This window comes from Pleurodeles waltl, chromosome 2_2 (genome assembly GCF_031143425.1).
Source record: "Pleurodeles waltl isolate 20211129_DDA chromosome 2_2, aPleWal1.hap1.20221129, whole genome shotgun sequence".
Classification (NCBI taxonomy): domain Eukaryota; kingdom Metazoa; phylum Chordata; class Amphibia; order Caudata; family Salamandridae; genus Pleurodeles; species Pleurodeles waltl.
The window spans coordinates 145,589,052-145,610,034 of record NC_090439.1 but is presented as its reverse complement, the minus strand read 5'-3'; positions in this window follow the sequence as shown (position 1 = coordinate 145,610,034).

The following is a 20,983-nucleotide window of genomic DNA, read 5'->3' as shown; positions in this document are numbered from 1 at the left end:
TTGAGCTTATACAGTCTGAGAGACCCCACCCAGAACCACAGGGGTCAGAGTTCTAACCCTTTGGTGAAATAACTTCCTCAATACACCAATATAAATTAGAATTCAAGTTTGAATTGCAACCCATAGGCAACCCACTAAGCAATGGAAGTATTTTTGTAACAACCGGCTGCACAAGATAGGTTCAAGGACACAGTGGAAATCCAAACCCTCTTACATAAACAAATCACACACTCACGAAAGCACTAAGACACAAAAAATAAATGTATTTTAAAATGTTTATTTTAAAAATCCAACCTAGTGCATAAAATATGAATGGTAAACACACAAGATGCACAAAAGAAACACAGCTAAACATGTCATGATCAGCAAATCCAATACGAAAGTCTTTAACATGGATGTTTAGAACTTTTCATCCTAACACCGCACGCTATTTCTAAGCAATATGCTATGATTCAAAGCCATAAATAGCTAGCCTATGCTTGCGATTCTTAAAATGCCTCACACAGCATACCTGGTTTCATTAATACATAGTAACTCAACTATTTTCCATTGCAGTTAGTTCTAAGCTTTGTTATAAACAGTGATTGGCCCAAGGCATATTCTTCTCCAGTGTTGCTCTAAATTGACGCTGGTGTGACCTGATATTCCTGTATGAAGTACCTCACCAACTATGGTCCAATACCTGGGTTTTATAGCATCTGGTCCATGATTTTATTGTATTTTGTGAAAATAAAGGCTTGCAGACAGTAAAGCATCAACAAGGCTAACAATCATAGCTTCAAATGTGTCACCTTGATTCAAATACTGATTATATGCATCTATAACTAAAACACCAAAAGCAAGTGAGGTTAGGCAACAAGTGGGCATGATGTTACGACAGCCTAAATGGACATGACGCCAACATTTCTATGCATGTCTTACAAACTTTGCAATTCGAGGATAAAGATAAAAGTGTCTGAAACCAGCAAGAAAGAGAAATAATAAAGTATGATACGACTAAACCATAAAAATAGAAAAGCATAAATGTTAACTGCTACAGTGATCACAAAAGAGTGTGTTTCGAATGGTTGCAGAAGTGTTGTAAAGGGTGGGTACTGCAAATGGTGATGGAAAATGGTAAATGAGCATACGTAGATATATGGGAAAGATGTTACTGAATATGTGTTGTTAGATGCTGGAGATGAGTGGCTGCTGCTGTACAAACTGATTATTTGAATGAGTAGTGCAAGTAGCTGAGGCAAATGTTCTGAGCGATTATAAGTTTGCAGTATGAGATGTGAGCAGCAGTTTTGCTTTGCAAGGCTAGAAAGGTATGCATCTGACTGTAGGTGAGAACTGACTGGCATGAGTGACTTGTATTGATGAGTAGTGTTTAAAATCATTGAGAGTGAGTAAAAGGTATGAGCATGTGGGTGAGGGTGGAAGTCTGCATGTGATTGTTTGCATGAATGAAGAATATGATTTAAAAAGTGCTGCTTGTGGGTGATAATATGACTGGTGTTGCAGAATAGCTATGGGTGTATGCCAAAGTAGCTGAAGGTAAGAGGATTTCTTTGGAGACAGTGACACCAAGCTTTTTCTTTAGGTCAGCATGCAAGCACTTTGACCTGTTACAAGTATTGTGGACTTTTGACCATGCCCACCTGACACCCATCACTTTAACTCTTTCATGGGCTTGCCTTTCAAAATCACTTGATGTCATTAGTAATTGCTTTACGTTTGTCCCTCTTTGAGGCTCTTTTTCACACGCCTTGCAGACTGTCCCTCTTACATGGATTATTGCATGATTTCTGATATACTTCAGCATGAAAGAACAATTTCTTTTGTCTCTCCCCTTCGTGCTGCATGACAGTCATGGTGCTCACAGCACGAACAGGCACAACAGAGTGAACTCGATCGGTGTTATTAGAGCGCTGGTCATTTTGTTCACAGTTACCTAAATAGAGTCATTTCTTGTGGCTCTCCCCTTAAAACACTTGAAATTGGTGAATGTTTTACTAAAACAGAAATCCTCAAAGTGAAAGTGGCTTTCCTGGCACAGTGGGAGAGCTGATACGATAATATTCACTGCACTCAGGAAACTTGTCTCATAATGCTTTGCAAGCATTCATTTTCAAAACATATTTTCTCATAACAGCCTGGGGTGGTCCTTTGACAATGAGACCACCACCAAAACGTTCACAACAATGTGCTCTTTCTGTCTACATCACATTAGGCTAGTGGGGACCGCAAAATAATTACCCCTCCCACCACTCAGTATGTGTTTAACCTTTCTCATGGCTGGAACTTTTTATTTTATAACTGACAGTAGGTTTTGTATTGATTTTATTAGTATATACCTCTTGGTCCTGATTATGGTCACTCTGTGTTACTTTTTACCATTTTTTGTGTTGTTGTGCTCTCTGGGGGATAACTATACAGTTATATGACCATGTTTCTTATATGTGCTATTTTCCTAGCGAAGTTCTCTAGGAGCTGTTCTAAGCATTACAGTCATATCGACATATTAAAATATTTGTGGCATGGAAACTTGTCCCATAATGCTTTTCAGGGCATTTCTTTTACAAAACATGTTTGCTCATAACTTAGCCTGTGGTGGTCCTAGGATAATGGGACCACCACCACAATGTTTACACCAACGTACTATTTCTGTCTACATCATCTTTGGGTCCCCACACTAGGTTAGTTGAGAACCCAAAATATTAACCCCTCCCACCATTGCATACCTGTTTAATTTTTTTCCTGGATGGTAATTTTGTTTTTATAGTTGAGAGTAGGTTGTGTTTTAGGAGCCTTCTTTGTAATATCATTGCTCTAGGTCTGTTAGCTCTATATAATATGTGTATTGTGCTATGCTCTTACTGCATTGCTTTCTGCCATTTTTTTGTATGGTTATTCCATTCAGGGGGCTAACTATACAGTTACATGACAACGGCCCTCATTACAACCCTGGCGGTCGGTGATAAAGTGGCAGTAAATACCTCCAAATTATGACCATGGTGGAAAAAGCTCAGACAGCCACTTTACCACACCGACTGCCAGGGCCGAATAAACAGGCACCATGGTGGTATCCACCAACAGCCAGACGGAAGCCAATGTTCCGCCCACTGTATTATGACAGGCCAATCCGCCACCTTTTCCGGAACAGTATCAACAACATCAAAAGCTTGGCGGAAACACTGCACAGAAGGGAAACAACAAACCATTGCAGACTCAAGGAAGAACCACTGTGCCAGGAAGCCTGAACTGCAGATCTTCCCCATGATTTTCTATGTCCTGCTCCACCACGAACACCAACGACGGTGAAGATGACTACGGGGAGTACAGCCACCTAGCACACAGGGGAGGGGGAAGGAAAAAGAGAGTGACACACAGGCAACATCCCCACCCTCAACACCATACACACAAGCAGATGCAGTAACATAAAATATTTACCACGTACCCCTCAGGAATAATGCAAGGACCACAAGAATAGATGAAAGTGAGTGTAATACTATAAATAAAGTAGAAATACGTACATCCAATCTAAAAGTATATACATATGTACAAATCAAGGGACACTGCCCAGTCCTCAATCTATGTGGGCCACAGGGCCACATTACAAAGTCCAAGGCCCTAAATGACTCCTGAAACAACACAGAGAAAACACTGCAGGGGCATCAGTTGTAAAATAGGCAGGCACCTCAGGGGGAAAGGGAACAGGGAACGGGGCACCTCCGCCAGCAGATGGAACAACACCAACATGCCCTGTGCTTGGTTCTGGGGAGTGCAAGGCCACAGTCCCTCAAGTGGGTGATTTGCCCACTGCTTTGTTCTGGGGAGTGCAAGGCCACAGTCTCTCAAGTGGGCGATTTGCTCACTGCTTTGTCCTGGGAAGTGGAAGGCCACAGTCTCTCAAGTGGGTGACTTGCCCACATGCTCTGGACGGGGCATCATGCTCTGTGATCTTTATCCTGGAGAGGATGGGGTGAGTGGGTGCCATACTCAATGGTTCTGGAGGGGGTATTGTGCCCCGTGATCTTCATCCTGGAGAGGATGGAGTGAGTGGGTGCCATACCCACATGTTCTGGAGGGGACATAGAGCCCTGTGATGCAGATCTTGTGGAGTGTAAGGTCACAGTCTGTCAGGTGGGTGTCATACCCACAGAAGTTGCAGGGGGCAGCCCGCACAACAGCCCATGGACACAGGACTACAGACTGTCAGCCGGCGGTGATGCCTGCTCAGTGGTGGTGCTGCTGATGCTGCAGCTGGTGGTGCGGGAGGCTCCAGCCCATCCCCTGCACCCTCGGATGGCTGACCACTAGCGCTACTGCTGCTGTTGCTGCTGGTGGTGGAGGGTGGCTCCTGCCCATCCCCCGCAGCCTTGGACAGCTGCCCACTGCTGTTGGTGGTGCTGCTGCTGCTGGTGGTGGTGGGGGCTCCAACTGAGTCCCAGCACCAGGCCCCTTTTCCTTCCTGCCTGCTGGTGCAGGCCCCTTGCCCTTTCTGTCAGCAGCTGGGGATTGCTCCTTGCCCTTCCTGGCAGTGTGGTTCTAAAAATTCTGGACCCATGTAATTTACTTTGCCACAGCAGTACGATTTTAGTATCAAAAGACCGATAATGACTATTACACTAAGCATGAGCATTTTCGCTCAATTCCAGCAGCGTTTTCACCTCGAAATCGCCATTTTCGTCCTGCACTCGTGGCTCCCATTTTATACACGGCAGCCATTTTAAAAGTTGCCCTCACATAGGCTTATAATACAGTCAGATTTGATTCCAAGGACACGTACACCTTGATTAACTTTTCTCTGACCTGGGCAAGCTGGAACCATTACCTCAGGCCAAACCTGTTTGGTCAGTCCCTCTCCCAGTGGCCGAATCAGATAGCATCAAGGCACACCATGCCATAAAACCCTTATTATCGCTCACACACCCTGCCTAATCTTGCTCACACCTGCACCTGCTCTTTTCTTCTTCATACTTTATGAAGGGGAGGTGCCCGTTTTTATTGGGGGTCCACACTTATCTAATGTAAAATACTAGGCCTTGCCGGGTAATTTATTATGGGTTGGATGACATGAAATATGAGGTTTCATCATGACACTGTTTTTTCCTTTGTAGTGAAAACATGTGAATGACCAACCAAAATGTCAAGAATGTTTGCCTGAAGCTTAAAAAACTGTATATAAGGAAACCTGACTTTGCATTGAAACACAGTCTCCTGAGAACATACAAACCGTGCTGTTGTACTTCTAGGACGCTTGTTACTTGGTTGCAGCCAATAAATTCGATCTTTGACTTCACCTAGAAGACTCTGAGTTTCTGTGGTCTGAATCAGGAAAGTACCCGAGGTCTTTGGGTGTACCCTGGCACCGCTGGGTTACCGGATCAGTACCGGTTCTGAAAACCCCAGTACCTCAGTTGGCGCCCAACGTGGGGCGATACCAGCGGTACCGGTCCAAGCCTGAGGTCTGTGAGGAGCTTCGTGTGAAAATTCTGGAGGAAGGCCGCCACTTCATCGACCCCTGCATGTCGACGTGGTCCGAAAGTCTTTGCTACGAGGTTCCCCGCTTCCCGACGGCTACGAAGGACTGCTGCCCTGGCTATCGCCCAGATTTGGACCCTTGATGTTTGATAGAGCGAAACGATAAGACGAGTCTTCTGGTGACGTCATCGATATTTTCAGTTAAGTATAAGTGGAGCGTCTCCCAGTCCTTAGTTGGACACTTGGTTTGGTCCTTAGTTGGACATTTGGTTTGGTATCCCTTCGGGATCACTTTGATTTGGAACTTGCAAGTACCAAAGCCGAAGGACTCGTGTATTCACGAGACTATCGTAAACGATAATCCTTTGAAGTTTGAAGCTAGACTAGTGAGCGAAGATGCCTGGTCTTAGCAGACTTGGAAATTTGTTTTGTCTTGGTTGTAAAAGGGACTCCCGGTTGGAGGACTCATGTCCGGTTCCTCCGATTGGAACTCCAATCTATGAACTATATGTGAAGCACGGCGTGGGCCCCATCACGTTTAATAAAGTATGGGTCCGCTATTCTTGGAAATAAATGTCTGTGAGGCTGTTTTTGCAGTTTTTTGGAACACTATTGAGAAAAGTTTTCTTTTCTCTTGTAAATATGACTTACAACTAGGATCTGCAAACGTTTTTGTAAGTAAATTGCGACGGCGCTATTTATGAAAAATGGCTAAAGCGCGCTGTATTGTGTGTCCTGAGTGTTTTCTGTTTATATCTGAAATGAGCTCAATGTGTGTTTGTGGGTCTTCTTGATGTTTTCAGTTTGTTAAGTAAAATGTTGGTTAATTAATATTAAGTAGAAACTTAGAAAAAATCCAGAAATGAACCATGTGATGTGCTAACATAGCTATATGTTGCTTTTTAATTTATAGAATGAGCAATTGTGCACATATACAAAACTGCCGTTAAATGCTTAATAAATTAGAAAACACATTCAATAGATATAAATAGGGCCCCCCAAAAAAAAAAAACGAAATTATCTATTTTTGCAAAAAAAAAAAAAAAAATGTACAGCATTTTTCTTAGATGCATTGTATTAGATGTTCACAGGCAAACTTTTCAACTGCAGTATATTTGATAGGAATTTTCAATTCAGCCAGCACTTTCCCAGTTAAACACGGGTGGAATTTTGCATAACCTTCCTTTTAAATGAAAGTGGCGCAAAAATGTGACACATTTCAAGTTAGGCTTATGCGCTTAGGCTTGTGAGTTAATGTATCCCAAATAATAGGCAAGGGATGCAGCTTGCTTTTATATGTGGAATTATCACAAAAAAAAGAATAATTGTTTTTTTTTATTTTTTTTAAAGAAAATTATTAATTATGGAAAAATTATTTTTAAAAAAAAGTGCCTTTCAAAATCGTTTTGTAATATTTATAAAGCTTAATACCTATAAAAAATAATTTTTTTAAATTGAGTGAATTATGGCAGGTTAGAAGGAAAATAGGAAGGCCTACTGTCTTTGACAGATTCAGAGTGGCAGAAGCTAGGAGAGCTACAGAGGCTGGCTCAAGTCACGCTGCTGAGATGCTATCTTTAGTTTTTCCATGAACGATGGAGGAGGCTGTCATGTTGACACTTGTGACCTTTTAAATTAGGGCCTTGTCTCTGTGAAATGCAGAATGACCCTCCGGGCCTCTAAAAGTGGGATTTCTGGTTTCTCCAGAAGAACATCAATACAATTAAAGAACTTAATTCCAAAGGGAAAATATAAAAAAAAGGGGTTTCTTCGAAGGTCCCAACATCATGTTAAATGCTCTGCAGAACTGATACATTTGTGTCTCCGCTCTAAAAAAATAAAATGATGCCTGCTAGTTGCTTTTATTTGACAGAAAACGAAGTGTTGCATTAAGTCTTAGACAGAAAATAAGATGCAGCCCTTTTCTAAAATTTTGAAGGCTACATGCCTTAATGAGAACGATTTGCCAATTAAGACTTATTTTTCACAGTGGAAATTGTAGGTGCCAAATTAATATGGAGTGTCAGTGTAACAATTTTTACTTTTAGAAAGGTAAAACTAAGGTGGCTTGATGTTGCGAAGTAACTGACAAGAGGGTAACAGTTAAGTAATGGAAATTTATTTTCGTGTATTTGGTCCTATTATGAATTGTTCTTGCTGGTCCTGTATGTTAGAAGAGAAACAGTAAAGTTATATTTGACAGCAGATTTCCATTGCCTGGTGATCTACTGTCAAAAGGAGGGTAAGGATTTTAAACCTGACAAATTAAACAGGCCCAAATATTGGGTTTTGGGCTGCAGGTTTACAGTGCATAAAGTACATGACATGGTGTTGTGTGTCACCGCTTATTCACACATGCTATTGTTTTGTCTATGCTTTTTGTGCTTGATACACAGCAAGTATATCTGATGGCTTGACGTTTTGTGCGTTTTTAATATTTTTTATTTGTTTTTTGCATGTTTGTTGCTGCTTTTGATACTATTACAAGCTCCCCTGTGTTGTGAGGGGATGGTCATGACGATGCCCATCGCTACGCAACAGTTGGTTGAACTTGTTCTGGTTACTAAATTCCACAGATAATGATATTTCATGCTGTGAACATAAGAGACAACACTTCACCAGTGCATGTCTATTTGGCTATAATGGTATTGAAGGAAAATAAAAAGAGATATACAGGATCAAAGTGCGTCACCTGCAGTTAGTCACGTTACTGCCCCTTCCCTTAAAGGAACAGGCAGCCCTACATTTATGTAGCCTTGATTGGACCTAAGGATGAAATTATAGATCTGTGACTCAAGGTGGCCTAATTTCTATATTACATTAGTTAATGATGTTCTGTTTCCTAAGTAGCATATGGCTTTTGTTTCTTAAAAGAAAACCAGGTTTTCATTTTTTCCTGAAGAAGGAACTGAAACATTAGCTAGGAGTACCGTATATGGTGTAGTCGCCAACGGTAGAGTTAAAATTTGTGTAACTTTGGCCTTTGTGTATCACCCGTACTCTCGGTGTTGTGTCACATGCCTGACTATCACCCAAATAATTTTTTGTTCTTCCTATAGATTTTTTTCTTTTGTTACTTCCCCTGACCAATGTCGCATCATGCTTAGTTATTGAGATTTTAGCTATGTCCTAGTCTCATTTATTTTTTTCGAATTCCTTTCACCAGTCAGCCCTTTTATTATTATTGATGTATTGTTCAGGTTCACATTTCCAGACTGCAGTGATGTACCAGGGACCCCCATGTTATGTATAATTCCCTTTGGTATGACCAGACTGGTTTTCAAGAATTTGCCTTAGGCCTGCTTCAATGTTTTCCAGCCTGACTGTCAGGGTAGCGATAGACTGGTTAACTGACTCAATATTATAGTAAGACAAGTTTTCCATCTCAATAGGAGATATCTTATGTTTACCTTTTTTGAACATGACAAATTTTCAATGTCTATTTTAATTTGGTTTTCGGTTCCCTTCTGTTCCTGTTACTTTAATTTTTGGTGGGATCAGATGTGTCCTAATCATGCAAATGTCAGGGCCCTCTAGTTCTTGTCTTTTTGTTTGCACATTTGACTATTAGCCTGTGTATTGCATAGTCACCTGATGCACAGTTTTTAAAGGAAGGTTTCTACATGTCCCTGATAATCGGTATCATGTGATTTCTCTATTGAGATGTTCTAAGATAAGGAGGAACACCTAGACTTAATCATTGAGGAAAATATGTGTTTACCCCATTAGACAATGCCACTATGTGAGGAAATCCATTCAGATAGAATTCTCATGTAGTTATAGATGGCAGAGAATAATGGAAAGAACCCAATTAAAGATGCTAGAGACCCTGTTTTGCCCTTCTGCCTTTGTCTTTGTATTTTATGCCCATGGTGTATGGCTACTCCTTTGAAGATTGCAGACCACCTGCTTGCAGTCCCCTTGTTAAAAAACATGAACTGTTTTTGTACTAAATTGAAGGAAACTAACAACTGTGGCACATTTCCTACGTCACTAGATTCTGCGGGTATCAAGTCATAATAACCTGCAGGACATTGATTTAAGCCTAATTCCCATCAGTGACAGCTACAGATGAAAGACGGACGTCTTGGCCCTACAGTCTCAGCACCCAGAAAGTAGCAAAGCTGGACAGCGATCGCCAGTGCATGGTATCGTACTTGCTCCATCAGACGGCGTTGGACATCACAAAACCAAAGTTTCAGTGTAAAAGAGCTAAAGAGAAGGATTCCTGTTGTTGATGGCAGAGCTGTTTTGAGGTTTCATTTCTCTACCTGTCATGTGCTGGTAACCTCTGACAGTGTGCAATCCCTTGAGCCCCTTGGCCTGAGTTTTGGCCACACACACCCTTTTCTTTGCTCCAACGGAAGAAGGGCAGTGCACCGGAGATTTCAAGTTTGGAAAAAGGCACTATATTGTGGTGCCCATGAAAGAGCAGCTTGAGCGTCCTCTGACACTAAATAATGAGTGTTGGAGTCTGAAAGTGCTGCTGAGCTTGAGCTATTTCCCAATTAATGGTGCTTGGGTCTGCACAAGATGATTTGTGCCCTTGATCAATGAAGAGCACATTGTTTGTAGTGTCTGCCACAGAGGAGAGACACTGGTGCATTGCTTTAAGACATTGAGACTTTCGAGTGAGCTTTGGGTGTTTGCCAGGAGGGCACTCCAACTAAGCAGTACTTTTCTCACAAAGAGGCCTGAATTGAGAGGCCCATGCGAAAGAAAACAACAAAAGAAAATTTGATGGACAATAGAAGCCTGCCAGAGAGGCTTTTTGAACGGACTCTGGGCATAGTTGGTTTCACAAGAGGTTTCAGTGTGATTGTATAGACTAGGTGTTAGGAGACTGATTGTTTTGCTGGCATTGTTTTAAAATACTATTCTGTTTAGTAAAAGCAGAATAAAGTCCATTTTCTGTGGAAAGAGTATCCCCTTTTCACCTTAGAGCATTGATGACAGTCACCACTGTTCCACCTGAACATACAAAAATTACTGAAATGCAGAGGAGCCCTAAAAATGTTACTAGATAATTTTAGGATTTGCTTTTTGGTTAGGGTTGTGAAAAATTATTATTTCATTTGTAATAGTGGTCACTACTTTCTCCCGTTGTCTATATGTTCTTAATAACGTGTTTTCTAGTGTCTTTTAAACATGACGTTGTCATTTATGGGTGGGATTGTTTTTCTCTACTCAATTGACTTCTGCCCCCACTTCCCAACCTATGTCTTTTCCTACTATTGTTTCTTTGCACTCTTTTCACCCTTTTCCTGAACATGAGCAGGTTAGAAGATCAGAATTCGTAAGCAATTCTTATGTACAGCTTCTGCATCAACACTAGTTAGTAGTGAACATCACTAATTGTTGGGTGTGTGATCTTATGCCACCTACTGCAGATAGAGGTATTCCTTATTTTGTCCTGCCATATGTGGCCTTTTGTGCTACTTCATGTTCGAGGAGACCTGTCCAGAAGAGAGTTACCAAGTACTAGAATTTTGCTCCAGCAACATCTCAACGACTTTAGAAACATAGACCTGGACTAAGATTAGCATGAGAATAGGTTTATTGCCTATGTAAGGGCAAAAGGAGGGTTTGTGGTTCTAAAAATTCTGGACCCATGTAATTTACTTTGCCACAGCAGTACGATTTTAGTATCAAAAGACCGATAATGACTAGTACACTAAGCATGAGCATTTTCGCTCAATTCCAGCAGCGTTTTCACCTCGAAATCGCCATTTTCGTCCTGCACTCGTGGCTCCCATTTTATACACGGCAGCCATTTTAAAAGTTGCCCTCACATAGGCTTATAATACAGTCAGATTTGATTCCAAGGACACGTACACCTTGATTGACTTTTCTCTGACCTGGGCAAGCTGGAACCATTGCCTCAGGCCAAACCTGTTTGGTCAGTCCCTCTCCCAGTGGCCGAATCAGATAGCATCAAGGCACACCATGCCATAAAACCCTTATTATCGCTCACACACCCTGCCTAATCTTGCTCACACCTGCACCTGCTCTTTTCTTCTTCATACTTTACGAAGGGGAGGTGCCCGTTTTTATTGGGGGTCCACACTTATCTGATGTAAAATACTAGGCCTTGCCGGGTAATTTATTATGGGTTGGATGACATGAAATATGAGGTTTCTTCATGACACTGTTTTTTCCTTTGTAGTGAAAACATGTGAATGACCAACCAAAATGTCAAGAATGTTTGCCTGAAGCTTAAAAAACTGTATATAAGGAAACCTGACTTTGCATTGAAACACAGTCTCCTGAGAACATACAAACCGTGCTGTTGTACTTCTAGGATGCTTGTTACTTGGTTGCAGCCAATAAATTCGATCTTTGACTTCACCTAGAAGACTCTGAGTTTCTGTGGTCTGAATCAGGAAAGTACCCGAGGTCTTTGGGTGTACCCTGGCACCGCTGGGTTACCGGATCAGTACCGGTTCTGACAAACCCAGTACCTCAGCAGCAACTGGGGGTGGCACCTTGACATTCATGGCAGCACTTGTGGCAGGCACCCTTTCCGTGTGGCTGTCTGGTGCCTGGGATCTTTTCCCACCACAAGATGTTGCGGACACTACTGGTCCCATGGACTGGGTGGCTGAGGTGCTTGCCTGGGTTTTAGCCACCCTGGCCAGATGTGAAGGACGGGGAGGGGGAGGGGGAGGGAAGAGGTCAATGGTGGAGAGGAAAAGCTTCATAGGGACATTGGGGTGGGAAGAGGGAGAAGGTCTGGGAGTGGAGGAAGAGGGAGTAGTTCGGAGAGGACACAGGGGACTTGTGAAATGGATGTTGGGTTGGTGACTGCCAGTGATGTGTGTCTTCTGATAGGTGTGCTTGTGATGGAGGTAGTGGATGAGGATGTAGTGCATGAAGGTGTGAGTGAAGACACAACTGGGAGGGAGGTGGAGGTTGAGGAGGAGGGTGCCACAGAGGTGGCAATGGATGTTGGTATGTCTGCATCTGGATGGTGTTTGTGTGAGTGTCTGTGGGATGAAATGCGGTGCCTGTGTTTGCCCGTGCCACTCTTATGTGTTGTCCTTTGTGCATGCTCGTGTGCCTGTGTGCTTGGAATAGGTTGGGGTTGAAGGGAATGGGATTGGGAAGAGGAAGTTGGAGGGGGAGGGGTGGAAACAGGGACAATCGCTGCCATCAGAGAGGAGGCCAGAACCTGGATTGATCTCTGTTGGGCCGCCAAGCCAGTGTGAATGCCCTCCAGAAATACATTGGTCTGTTACATTTGTGAATGCCAGCCCCTGGCTGGCATTCACAATGGTTGACTGCCCAACAGAGATGGATCGCAGGAGGTCAATAGCCTCCCCACTCAGGGCAGCAGGGGTAACTGGGGTAGGGCCTGAGGTGCCTGGGGTGAAGGAAGTGCCTACCCTCTGGGGGAGCGGGCACAGGCAACTCAATGAGGGGATGAGGGGCTGCTGGGAGGGTGGTGCTGGTATGGGTGGTGGCAGCTGTAGCTGGGGTGGGCACAGAGGTGTCCGCCACCACCAGTGAGCTTCCATTGGAGAAGGTATCCGTATCAGAACTGTCCCCTCCAGTCTCCGCCGTGGTGCTCCCCTCACCCTCCATCCAACTGGTGCCCTCACCGTCGGTGGACTCTGCCTCTTGGGTCCTGTGGGATGCAAGGTCCTGTGGGATGCAGCTCCCTCAGTCACCAGTGCCTCTGCTCCTCCACCCAATGATGCTAATGCACATAAGGACAGGGTGACAAAACAAAAAAGGGGGGAGACAAAGGATAGACTGGGTCAATGGCTGCACTAACACCACCGTTGGCATACATACCACTGACACACACAGGGAACAGCTCTGTGCACTATGCAATGTACTACCAGTAACAATGCTAGTCACCAGGGCATGGGGAGGGACACATACTGCCAACTGCAGCACACCTGGGACCAGCACAGCCTTGCCCAGTAGTAGATACCTACTACCTATGTTGGAGAAATGTCACATCAAATCCCAGCCCAACATGGGACCTACTCGGCAATGTCAGGCCTGGCCTAGGGGGACCCACAGACACACATCCCCCACCTGAATACCTCCCCACCATGCATAAGTTCTAATGTTGGGAACTGTACTCACCCCCTTGTGGCTGCTGTGATGCCCCCAAGCGTCCATCCTGCTCTGAATAGGCCACTGCCAGTATGAGGCCCATCAGGGGAGTCAGGGTTCGACGGGCACCCCTTCCTCATTGGGAGGCAATCACCAGTTAGGCCTCTGCCGTCTTCCATGCCCAGCGTCTCAGGTCCTCTCACTGTTTCCGACAGTGGATGCTCTGCCTGCCGCAGACCCCCAGGATCCACACGTCCTTGGAAATGGCACGCCATATTCCCTTGTTTTGATGGGCGCTGACCCGCAGGAGAAATATACACAGGGAAAGGTATTAGTTAGACTGTCCTGGCTGTTACACTCATGGCCCACCATAGCCCTTCCCATACCCTTTCACACAGACATGGCCCAACATACATGCTGCATGCTGCCCAGGGCCCATCCACCAAATCCCCCCTACACGAGGCCTTCACACACAGCACTCCATGCATTCATGTCCCCTGCATCCTGCTCACTGTGTACTCACCTGTTCATCTGGAGGCCCATACCGCAGTCCGTACTGGGGTAGGACCCCATGCACTAGTTTTTCCAACTCCGCCGTGGGGAAGGAAAGGGCCCTATCCCCAGTCACAGGGGCCATGGTAGGTTCCAGACACAGGTCACAGCAGCACATGCAGTGTAGGTCCTCTCAATTTGAAGGTCAGGGAGCAAGTGAGTGAACAGATAGAAAATAGCGGTGACGTCCACGGCAGTGCAAATCGTCACCGCTGGCATACATCATTATTGGCCACTGTACCACATAGGGCCCAATATTATCCAATGAGGCGTTGCACGGCGGATCCCGACCGCCTCCTGCAACAGTGCACAACGTCAGCAGAATTACCTCACTTCCACCTTTCCCTCCATACAGGAGAGGTGGATGCCATTTTATGGGGGAAGTGCATGGAACATAACTGTGTCACAGATCACAATTGTACATACAGGACATGTGCCACTAATACCTTGAAAATTCACATCATGCATTGAACTGTAGTGGCTACAATGTATAGTTTATGACCGGCTCCTCACTCTTTTGCCCTATAGATTCCAACTATTGCAGATGAATAGGAGATGGAGACATCCCCCCATGTACAGGCCCCTGGTGGACCTGTCAAACATGGAGGACAGGCACATTATCCTCACCTAGAGACTTAACAGGGCCACAATCATGGAGCTGTGTGCCCAATTGGAGCCTGACCATATCTGCTATCCGTCACCCCACTGGGATCCCTCCTCTTGTGCAATTCCTATCTGTGCTCAATTTCTTGGCAACTGGTTCTTTCCAAATGACAGTGGGCTTGGCAGCAGGAGTGTCACAGCCAATGTTCTCAATTGTGCTGACAAGAGTGATGGCTGACCTGATTAAACACATGTGCAGCTACATTGTTTTCCCCCAGGTGGAGTATTTGCCCACGGTGAAGGCTGACTTTTAAGCAATGGGACATGTCCCCAACATAATTGGGGCGATTGATAGAACACATATTGCATTTGTCCTCCCCACCAGAATGAACAGGTCTTCAGAAATCAAAAACATTCTCACTCAATGAATGTGCAGATGGTGTGTTTGGTGGACCAGTACATCTCTCATGTCAATACTAAGTATCCTTGGTACTAGGGTAGGGGGAATAGCATTATTTTTTAAGACGCTATTGATGTACTCTGCAGGAGTAGCGCCAAAATGTTGGCACTACTCCTGCAGAGTACATAGGGGCCCATTGTAACAAACGGCATTCCCCTTTTTAACACCTGCTCTGAGTAGACATTAAAAGGGCTGAAACAATTGATGCAAGAAAATCTGTTAGATTTCTTTGTACCAATTTTTCAGCCCCGAACTTCCCTTTTGCATACATTATGCCTGGCGCAGGCATAAAGTAGCGCAAAGGGTTAAATAGTGGCGCAATGCTTGCATTGCACCACTTTGTAAATATGGTGCAGGTATTTTGGTCTAGTAGGGCCACATTAGCGTAAAAAAATAACAATAATGTGGTGCAAGAAGGCGCTGGGGGCTGTTACATATGCCCCCAAGAGTGGCAGGGGCTGAGAGTAACTTTGTGCCAGAAATGCTCTTGGTTCCGGTAGCTCCTATCCATTGAAGGGTAAGGTTTGTACACCTCAGGTGCTGGGGGTTAGCTGAAAGCAGGTAGTGCAGGCTTCAGACTTGATTGTGGGGGACAGAAAAAGTCACTGTCTGTGATGGGTCTGTGGAGGAGGATTGTCCTCAGTTTGAGAAGGACCACCCGGTTTGAAGGCACACTAAGATTGCAGTGTGAAGCCACTTTGAATGAAGTTAAAGAGAGAACTCACCCCACCCCCATGTCCCCTCTCTCTCACACTCGCTGCCCTTCCACAGTGCTCATGGGGCTTAGCAAAGATATTCAATAATTTCCCATGATTCCCATGTTGGAATACCATGTGGAACCTCAGTAAGTGGCTGAAGGTTCTGGCAGGAGGTCTCAGGATTGATCCTCACCTTATAGAGGTGGCTGCAGAGGCCATGCAATAAGCACACACTTTATTCATTTTATGTTTTTAATGTTTACCTTAGTGTCAATCTCTTCAGGGAAAGGTTTAATAGAAAATTCTATCACCATAAAACATAGTAACAGATTAAGGAGTCCAAAATATTGAGTTACTTAGGGGGTCATTACGACCCTGGCTGGTGGCGGTAATTTGGGGAAGGGTACTGCTAACAGGCTGGCGGCACCTTTTCCCAAATTATGACATTGGCTGCCAATGTACCACTCCGTCCGCCAGGGTGGTAACAGCCTCCAGGCTGGAGACTTCTGTCTCCAGCCAGGTGGCGGTCACAATCCCACCCTCTGGATTATGACCCCGCCTACCGCCATAGTTTTCGTGGCAAATCTCAAATCTACCGTCCTGAAAAGCATTGCGGTAGGCACTATAAGTGCCAGGGAAATCCTTCTCTGGTACTGATAGGGGTCTCCCCCACCCCTCTCCCCCTCCCCAGATTCCTACCCTCCCCCTCCCTCTCCTGACATCCACACACCCACACGCACACACATACACACTCATACACACATGCATACCCACATCCACCCACGCATGCACACATACATACCCACACCCCGCAACACACACTAACATACACTGTAGCACACACGCATTCACAACACACAAAATACACGTACACTCACATTCATTCATTCATGCACGCATTCCACTCGACTTCACACCTGCATGCACGCATACAAAAACAGACACACACACACCCCCACACATGCACACAACACTGCACACCCCCTCTCCTGTTGGAGAACCTGACTTACCTGCTTGCAGGGGGTCCTCCAGCAGGAGACGGGACACAGTGCTGCCACCCGCAGCAGCACCCGCCAGCAAAACACCACCAGGCCGTGTCATGGCTCATGATAAGGTAGGCGGTATTTTGCTGGTGTGGTGCTGTCTGCTGCCATGACCGTCGACGGTCATAATGTGGTTGGCGGCTGGTAGCCACGGCAACGGTGGCGGTAGGCACCATTTACCGCCAATGTCATAATGAGGCACTTCATCTCTAATTCTGGGTTTGAGTTCCTAGCCTGCTGCCATCTATTGCAGTAAACCTTGACTGCTTTACCGTCTAGAGAAAGAGGTGCCCAATGGCTATAATTTTGTTCTTTAATTGGTGTGCAGCAGTACTTGTGGGCCTCGTACACTGGTGATAAATGACAACATCTACAGGAAGTTTGTTGTAGAAGCTCACACCCCTGAAACCCATAGAAATTATTTTACAGAAGAGTTTAAATGTAGGTTTCTTTTCTGATTAGTGCAACTCTCTGTACATTGCTAGAAGATCCCTTTCACCTGTGGAGTCACCCAGGGTCCCATCTTGTCCATATTGTCATTTTTAAACTCCTTATGTAGTCCTTTGACCACGCCACAAATCAACAACATCGAAATCCTCCAACAGGACGATCACCCACAGTCATCCTATGCGCTATCCATCCAACACCTCAAACACTGTCTTTACCTCATCCAGATCTGGATGTCAAACATATACCTGATGATCAACCACACCAATACAGAACTCCCACTATTCATCAAGAACAAAAAGCAACAACTAATGGAAACCTGGCACAGTGACATGAACATGGACTATTTGAACCCCAACACTCACCCAAGTAATTCGGATTTACTCTAGAGACCGACTTCACCCTGAAGGAATTAATTGCTAAGAAAGCCAAGATGGCCAGGTAGCATCTCGCCGTACTGAAGAAAGTGAAACCATTTTTCAGAGAAAGTGTCTTCCGAAATGCTATCCCAGTTCTTGTCCTCCACATCCAGACAGTTGTAAAGCCCTATTGAATGGCACCTCACTCCTGTGCATCCTGTATGCACAGCATTCTGCAGTGAGGTCTCAAAAAATATGACCAAGTCACCTCCTACCCTGACGGAACTCCACTGGTTCCCCTTGCTAGCTTGCACCATCCTCAAAGTCAGCTGACTCATCTACAAAGCAATCACGTCCTATCTGACCAATATGCTTTCCACCTCCAATGACTCTCAGCACACATGCAATCAGGGCACCATCAGATTGGAGATGAAGTAGTTTAAAAAAGAAAAAAAACAACAACAGCACAGGCCTGCTACATTTCTCCACTCAGTATCTAGAGTGACATCCCTAGTGCCATCAGGACCACCCCAACCATTCTTCAGTTTTGGAGGCATCTGAAGATACACCTCTTTAAAGAGCATTACATCATGACAGTAACAGTGTGCCCCTACTGCTACAAGCCAACTTTTCCTCAGATGCCTGCTTTTGACTGTATTCTTACCTTTGCTCCTGTATAATGCACACTACCTTTTGGTCAGGTTCATGATATATAAGCTTCACATACATATACTAGGCCTGCAAATTTTTTTAATTACAGCGACGTAATTCACTTAATTTTGGGAATTATGTGTTATGCTTGCAACAGGAAATTGCATCTACGATAGTTATAATTGGAATCAAAATTATAACATGTTGAACATTTTATCACAATATACGTCAATAGCCGTTATTATAAATAGAAATTATGTGAATAGTGTAAAAGAAAGAAACTAAAAAAAAATACCTATGGCTTTCCTTTTCTAGTCTTATGAACACACTGAATTCCTATTTGCATTAAAAGAAAACTCATTTAAATGCCTGCATAGTGTTCACTAAGTGGTGACCAGCAAAAAAAAAACAAAAAAAAACAATCATACAGCAGGTTGGACCTGTCTGCCAAAAAATGAAACCAAATAGTGTGCATATTGTCGGGGTAATCAGCAAATCAGTCTTAATACATTAGGGGCGGTTTCATCACGTCAAGAAGAAATTATACTTATTTTAAAATCATCATCAAGAACAATTTGATCTGATGATGTAATCAGATACTCATTTTTAAATACTCCTAAAGTCAGTGGTAATAGTCACACCTTATGAAGTCATCAGATACCCATTTTCAAGCCATCCACAAATCATCCAGCACAAGTTTCTAAATTTTTCTGATGACTTCCAGAGATTGGTGATGTCTGATGATGTTAAAATGTCGTCTACAGTTGTATGATCATCTGGTGACTCTGGGATGGCTTCTAAAGTAATTATGTTTGACTTGGGTGCCCCTCCCTTGGTCTCACAGCACAGGAGACTCCCTGAATGAAAATTAAGCTGAAGTAATTGCACAATCAGGATTTACTGTCCCGGGACAGTTATCTTTTTGTAGCAAGTAGGGGAACGTTTCTTCATAAATTAAAAAAATAGGGGCACATCGTTCCCCTCCAATCCAGCCCACTTCGACCACTGATTTTAATAGGAAGTTCAGAGACTGCAGTTAGGGCACTGAATATTCGCCCCAACTGCGGAGTCTACGCACTAACAAACTTACTATTAAAATGCAGGTTGGAGAACTCCAAAATAAAATGGAATTTGTTTAAGTTTACTCTCGTGAATCAGACCCGCAGTTTTGTGCATCCAGTCTTTTCTTTTATCTTACTCCTGATCAACGTTTTAAATATTTTTGATCAGTAATCATCTTCTAATCCAGTAAATAGTGGACACTGATATTTCTAGGATTTCTAAAGTAAATTTTAAAAGTATAATGTATACGTTTATTTTCACACACCAGTACTGAAATCAGCATGTTAACCAGGTTCCTATTTGTAATTTTCTGCGTAAGCACACATTTTGTGACTAATTCCTTCCCTTTTCCTCCTGGCTTTGAAATTAACAATTCTTAAAGGCTGAGTTGCAAAGCAATCTGAGTGCTTATGATGTGTAGACGAGCTTTCTCTACTCTATTTAATGTATTCTAGCCTCCATAAATCTTAGCAGCTTGCGCTACTTTCTCATGGCCCAGCAGCTGAAATGATCGCATCGTTGTAGTCCAGTCTGCCCTTGCCATATGGTGAGTGCAAATGTTTCCGAAGCAGCAAATGTTCCTCCAACACTTAACAGTGATATTTTGATTGGATTGTTCTATTAACCGAACAAGTCTGCCAAAAAACCGCACCTCCACAATGAATCCTGCGCAGGAGCTGCCCATCTGTAAGGAGGGCCATAAACTGAATATGCTGAGACAAGTTAGCTGTCACAGTGGTGATTTGCTTCACGCTGTATGACACACTCTCCTGTGTGCATGATGTTTCAAAGAGTAATCAGAAAATCAGGAAATGTGTTGCTATTACTAGTCTTCTGACCTTGAATATGCCAAGTCCCAGCTACAGGTGCAACTTGCCCAGAATGCATTTCGCATTCTCTGCTTCCTCTTCCAAAATCAGATGACTGCTTTATTGAGTTTTCATTTGCCGAATCATAGCAAGGATATATGTTGTCTACCAAAACATCATGGTATTTAAAAACAGCTAAAATGCTTTGTCTGATTTGTACCAGGCATAATGTATACCAAGGGGGCGTTTCCCCATTAGGGGAGCCAGAAAAATGGCATGAGGAAATATTTTGGTGCTACTCCTGCAGAGTACATCAACAGCGTCTTTAGATTGGGGCCCTATGTACTCTGCAGGAGTAGCACCAATATTTTGGCGCTATTCCAGCAGAGTAGATCAATAGCGTCATGAGAAATTACGCTATTTCCCCTACCCTGTGCCATTGGTGTGCCGTATTTTAAATGTGGCGCACACATGGTGGTGGTGGGGGGTGCTAATGGGCGCAGGGAAAGTGGCGCTGCACTCGAGGCAGCACCACTTTCCATAAATCTGCCCCTAAATTACCTAGTAACTTTTCATACCAAGTAGATGTCTGTAGTCGTGGAGGAAATCTCCCTTTGGTAATTGATAAGACATTTCTACAAAGATAATTAAACTTAAAAACAATTAGTAAACATACTTTTTGATAAATATTTTTGTAAATTTAAGTTAATATATTCATTTTAAATATAGAACAAAATGGAAAAAAGCTACAGCACTATTAACC